Source organism: Rhopilema esculentum, chromosome 21, assembly GCF_057945365.1.
Source record: "Rhopilema esculentum isolate cy_ngs chromosome 21, ASM5794536v1, whole genome shotgun sequence".
Classification (NCBI taxonomy): domain Eukaryota; kingdom Metazoa; phylum Cnidaria; class Scyphozoa; order Rhizostomeae; family Rhizostomatidae; genus Rhopilema; species Rhopilema esculentum.
This window is the reverse complement of record NC_142835.1, coordinates 12010830-12016899: the sequence shown is the minus strand read 5'-3', so window position 1 is coordinate 12016899 and position 6070 is coordinate 12010830. Positions and strand designations below refer to the sequence as shown.

At 35.8% G+C, this 6070-nt stretch overlaps 1 protein-coding gene across 2 annotated transcripts in view; it reads left to right on the top strand.

Annotated features, from left to right (window-relative positions):
- The first annotated feature begins 3027 nt into the window (after positions 1 to 3027).
- The window catches only part of LOC135684340 (sodium/potassium/calcium exchanger 2), a 28206-nt gene continuing 25163 nt past the window's right edge, over positions 3028 to 6070 (top strand). The window contains exon 1 of one of the 2 annotated variants that reach the window (XM_065199869.2): positions 3028 to 4209. The gene's annotated coding sequence lies outside the window, so the exon portion shown is untranslated. The remainder of the gene's footprint in view (positions 4210 to 6070) is intronic. The other variant, XM_065199868.2, reaches the window with a different exon arrangement.

The following is a 6070-nucleotide window of genomic DNA, read 5'->3' as shown; positions in this document are numbered from 1 at the left end:
ATTTCCCTGCATAATTAATGAAGTCTTTTGCAAGCATTGATCAAAATATTAAGAGTCATGTTGACATGCTTAAAATGTCCGTTGTAATAAACCATTTCTCCAAATTCTGGTAAGCAATTAACAGAGACTGCTTCCAAAATGGTAGCTAAAGCACCCGCTTCTCGTTCCATCCAGAGTTTTTCTCTCTACCCAGAGCTTTTCTCTGTAAAAATGGTCATGTTACTAAGTGTTAGTGTTATCTTCTTTGTGCTTTCCTCTTTAAATCTTGAAACTTATAGCTCAGTAAGCGCCATCTGCTTCAAACACTCTCTCTAAGAATCACGAAAGGCTGGTTATCTCATGTCAGTTATGATGTTGCTCCTTTTGAAATTAGTCCTCGTTAACATCAGCAACAAAGTTTATTTGGATTGACAAACCTAAATATTTTGACAAAGATGCAAGTCGCCAGCAGCTGCTTCGGCCGATTTGCACTGTGGGCGCACAGAAGCCGCGTTATCAGTTTCCACAATCAATCTTTCGTTAAAATTATTTCATAATTATTTAATTCTAAACATCTCCATGGTAACAGAACACCACTCCAGCTATTGTTATGACCGCTGTTATCACGAAGGCTCATACATATCCACATGGAAAGATAGGGGGCCTAATTATGCGTCATTTCCAAGATAATCAATGTGAGCTTCAACTGCGACGAGTTTGTGAATTTTTAGCCACTCGCTACTCTTTGAGTAGATGTTGGAGATAAGATCTGTAAACATGCCGATCGGAACTTGACTAAAACATAGTCACACGAAGGAATTTGTGTCTTCTTAGATTGACTTGGTTGTATTTGCGTCCATCGGTGTGTTGTAAGATTTCTTTAATGTCCTTAATGTTTTCTTTCAGCCTTTCAAAGTTAGCAGGCCGTGATCTGCCTTCTTTCAGCCTCTCAAAGTTAGCAGGCCGTGATCTGCCTTTTGGATATATGATTGAGATTTCATAAAAATGGCGCATATTTGCTATAAGTCGAGTACAAATCAGTACAAATCAAAAATCTCTGTTACAAAAAGTGTTGCGAGAACTACCAAACGTATATTGTGAAAGTCAAGCTAGAGGTTTAAAGTTTTCAGTCACACTTTGCCGTTGCACGTAATCTTTTTTCATTTAAACAGTTGATCTTGATAATCTGATCACCAAATTGATTTAAGATCGGTTTCTTTCATATTTCAATTAAGATTGATATTTTCTCATAATTCTCTTGCAAATACATTTGCGTGATTTGCATAGGAGCATTAAGGAAATTATGTCGTATTTAAATTCCCTAAGAATGAATGAGTTTAAAATACAATATATGTGACTCGTGGAACTAAACAGTATCTATACACTGAAGTTGAAGCCCTAACCTACAAAATCCCAGCTTTGAAACCGCAGACTGTTGTTTTCAGAAGCATCTACGATACGCAATTTTCTTCATGATGTTGCTTCTTGATGTCATGTCACTGTTTGATCTTTTTTCCTGGTTTTACCTCTTTATGGCACTTCTTGATGCTCGATGATGTCACCTATTCTCAGTGCTTGACGTCATGTCACCTGTAAATGTCATTTCACTGCTGGATCTTATTTCTCGTTTATGGCACTTCTTGATGTCAATTCTTAATGTCACATCAAGATGTTCTGTCACTTTCATATGTCACTCCTTGATCTTATGGAGCTCTATGGTCATTGTGTTAAGGTACAACTTTCATCTGTAGACGTGCTCGGTTCCAAATTTAGATTTCATTTCCTGTTAGAGCAAAGTTTAGTTTATTTCGCCAATTCTAGATTTTTACTTTGGAGAGCATCATAAATAAAACTATACAGTTTAAAAAAAAAGTTTTTTTACATTCGGTAAGCCTCCTTGCGTCACCAATCTCCCTCGCGCATCTGTCCTAGCATTTCATAGAAAAGTAGCGTTTAATAGTCAGTATTGAAAGCTTAATGGAACATAGCAGAGTGACAGCCTTGGCTATCGTTGTTCCAAAACTCTGCTATCTTTTGCACATATACCTTTGCTCATTTCACATCTGCATAAAAGTTCATTTTCTTCGCTGAAAACAATAGATCAATATGCAATCAGGATCCTTTTATTTCGCTGGCCTCAAAAATATATGCATTCGGCTTTGGGCTAGAATGCTATCTACACAACAGTCATTCAAAAGGAGACCTGTCAGGTTATATTCAGATATTCTTTATAAAAAGAGACTGGCTTCATGAGAAGAGTAAAGTTATCTTGCAGAGCCATCCGCGTGCACTAAACGGTTCAATTGAAGCAGTATGCAATGCATTTAAAGGTCTTGTTGTGTTCATCTTTATTGTGATCAACTCATTACTCAGTTTTCAAACCGGTTTCTTTTCATTGCCATGCGAAAGCTTTAAAATACAAATAACGATCATATTGTTTGGATTTTCTGCATACATTCTATTAACGAGGCCTAATTTAGTCAATCTTGTTACCTAGCAGTTACCAATAGCAACAACTTTGTAGCTGGTAAGATTTATTCTTATAATACTCTATGAAGTGTTATCAAGAATTATATCAAAACACCTTTTCCTAAAGCATCTATCAAGACACGTTTATGAAAAAATCAATGAGAAATCTTTGTTTATCATTGCATCGTTTGCCGGCCTCGTTCTCTCGCTGCATTACATCAGCCAAGATATCAGCCTATAATGTTCGGTTCTTAGTATTGCATTGGTTTTGGTATTTAGGTTTTCTCGGAGAATGAAATCATCTGATTGAAGAAAGTTAAAAGCTGGACGTAGAAAAGGATTGCCATGTTTTATAAGAGACCATTCGATATTTTCCTGCTGGAAATGATTTTTGATCTAATTGAATAATTGAACAATTGAACAGTTTTTCACAATAGTCTTAACTCAGTAAGAGGAGACGTTTTGGAAAAAAATTAACAGAAATATTGCTGAAATGAAAAAACTCATTTGTCGTGTTTTTTCTGGAAATAAATGAAACAGGAAAAATGATGAAAAAAATCTCATTCAACTTTATCTGAATCTTATACCGAACATAAAAATATTGTAGTTACAATATGTCAAAGAAAGATAATGCTTACAATATGCCTATGAAAGTAACAGTTACAATATGTCAAAGAAAATGACAGTTACAGTATGATGAAAAATATGAAAGTTAGAGCATGGTGATGAAAGATGGCATTGAAGTTGAAATGAAATCGACAATGTTTGTAAGTTGCCATGTTGCTAAAGAAGTATCTCTTGCAGCACCTGAAAGAGACTTCTTGCTCGGTCACCGTTGGTGTAAACAGAATGGCTATGCTACAATCAAATTGATTTCAATTTCCTTCATTTAGGAAGCATGCTGTAAAATGAATAAGAGAAGGATAAATGGAACATTTAATTGTAATGTAATTACACTTGTGTTATATCAAGTTTCATTAATAGTGAATAGTTTCATTAAGAACGAGTCGGAACCTTGCGATAAAAGATGCAGAAAAATCGATCTTTTCGATCAACACTTTCCATTTATGTTGTTGCATACATTGAAGAACTCTCAACGCTTTCCAAAGAACATCTTTGAAGAAGATCAGATTTTGTTGACCCGAGCAAAACGTCTGGCAGATGATATTTAACTCGAAGCAGTAGCGAATAAACATTAGCGCATTTTAAACGTTAAGGCACCATCTTGAACACGGAAAATGAAGTGGCTATCGGAAGAAAACCAAAAGCTCGTTTTACTGCGATTTATTGAGACAGAATTCATTAAGCAGGTTTTTAAGCTATTCTAGCAAAATTGCGACACAGTTGTATCTAATTCAGCTCTTTGACGACATAAATTATTCGGAATTTGCGTTGACCGAGGTCCCATAGAGCGAGCATGTGGCCATGTTTGGTTAACCACATAGCTGCATTGTCTGCCTTCTGCTCTCCTGTTTCATCCCTATCCTCTTATCCGACATTAAATATTCATCAAGCTTCACATTTTGCATCGATATACATGTCTTTAGCCATGACATCGTATTCAACTTGTTGCGCCCAGTGTCAGGAAGAGTCACTAGCGCCACCAGTTCTTCCGACAGATCAAATGTGTAGCTTTAATTAGCTCGTTAACTGCCAATTACTAGCATCATGACCATGAGATGATAATTCACCGCGCCTATGGCTTCAAATCCCAGCTGAATTTCAAATCCCAGCTGAATTTCTTCTGGTGATTTCCGCTAGGTGAGTAAACTTCATTTTTTCGTTCCTTGAGCAACCTGTGCAAGCTACTCTACCAGGCTGCTTGCTTGCCCCGTAAAACGGTTGTTTATTGTTTGTGTTCGCTCGAGAACAGTTGAAAACACAAGTAGCGCACTGAAGCGGGATACTGCAATCTAGTAGCATGAAGCTTGCAATGTTTCCAACGACCATCCGCACCGTTCAAACTATCGGCACTTGTTGCAGATTCTTCAAAACAATGTCCTAGTAACCGTTGCATAACTAGCTTTTAAACGGGAGACTTTGATTTTATTTTCTTTTAGAGCTTCAAAATACCTGCTTTTTAGATATTTACTGGGTCAACTGGTTTTGTAAATCTTCGTCTTAACTAACATTGAATCGCGGTTCTTTCATTCGTTCTTCGCAAGAATGAATCGAAGTTTTTGATCTCGACCGACGAAGTCCTTGCATTTTAATGCTCAACATCTGGAAGAAAAGCATGAATCTTTGGGTGAATTTCTTGGGTAAGAAGGGGGTGTTCCATCAAACTTACCGTCAACATAAAATTTCCTGTTTTCTTTGAGGCTTTGCTTAAAGTAATTAAATCAATTCACAACACCAAATTAATGCTTAAGCTAATACTATAAACTTTTTATAAACTTAATCATCTAAGTATTTCAGCTGTTTTGAACCAACATGCTGTTTTAGCATTTTATAATGCCAACTTCGATGTTGTAGTTTTTATTGAAAACCAGTTAGAGTAAGAAAATATCACTTGCGATTCTTGAATGTTATGAAAGTGAATTTAATTATTCATATCACAAGACATCAAAATGGATCTTTTCGTTTTCCCTCATGTATTGCTAATGATGCTTTCTCAGAATTTCTTTTAAAATTTGTTATTACACTCCTCCTAGACTATCTATTAACGTATATTCAAAGTACACTCATGTACTTTAACTCAGTTCAGTTATTACATCCAATTCAATATAATTCAATTCAAACTCTACTTCATCTGTATGAAGAGTGTTGAATTTCTAACTTGGGCCGTTGACAAAGGAGATTGGAGGGGTTTAAATCCCTTTCCTGTTTCGAGCAGATATTTGGTGTCAACGTTCTTTCAAATAAATTTGAAGCCAGGTTATCAGCAAGTTTTGGAAAGACATCACTGAGTAATGCTGCAGGGATTAAACTGATTTTCATTTTCAGTGTCCTAGAACTCCCGCTGTCTGTCTTGCAGGGATGCAGACCTATTCTAAATGCAAAAACTCAGAGGTAGCCTTGACGACGTATTTCCATCGTAAAATTCGACTTTGCTTGTGTTTCTATACTGCTGTAGATTTTGAAGTCCAATCAGCAGTCTTTCATAATTGATTTGAGAAGGAGACCATTAATGCCCATTCATTCGGGGTTTGACCTGAAATGGGTACAAAAAAGCTTTCAATTCTATTGACTAATTGAGATGCAAAGTGATGCAATCACGATCCTTTATTTAAGAATTTTTTAATTTCGACTACATACTCAGAAAAAATATACTTTGCAATACTTATGAGAAAATCAATTAAACTGGTAACAGATTTATCAAGATATGGTGAGTAAAAAACCCTAACTTTGCTAATCTATTAGTGATGTTTTGATTTGGTAAATTAGGTTTAGATTTAAGACCAAGTTACAGTATCACACGAGGAAAAGACCTGTACCAATATGGTCGCGACTAGGCCAATTTAAAACTCGTTTAGAATTATTTCATGATACTCTTTCAGGCTAATGGATTTAAATTGAAGAATTTTTTGACTAATTCTATGACGTAACCACTTTGCGAAGTTATTGATATCAGCCAATGTTAATACAGATTGTTGGGTCTTTCTAAAACTGATACAGAAAA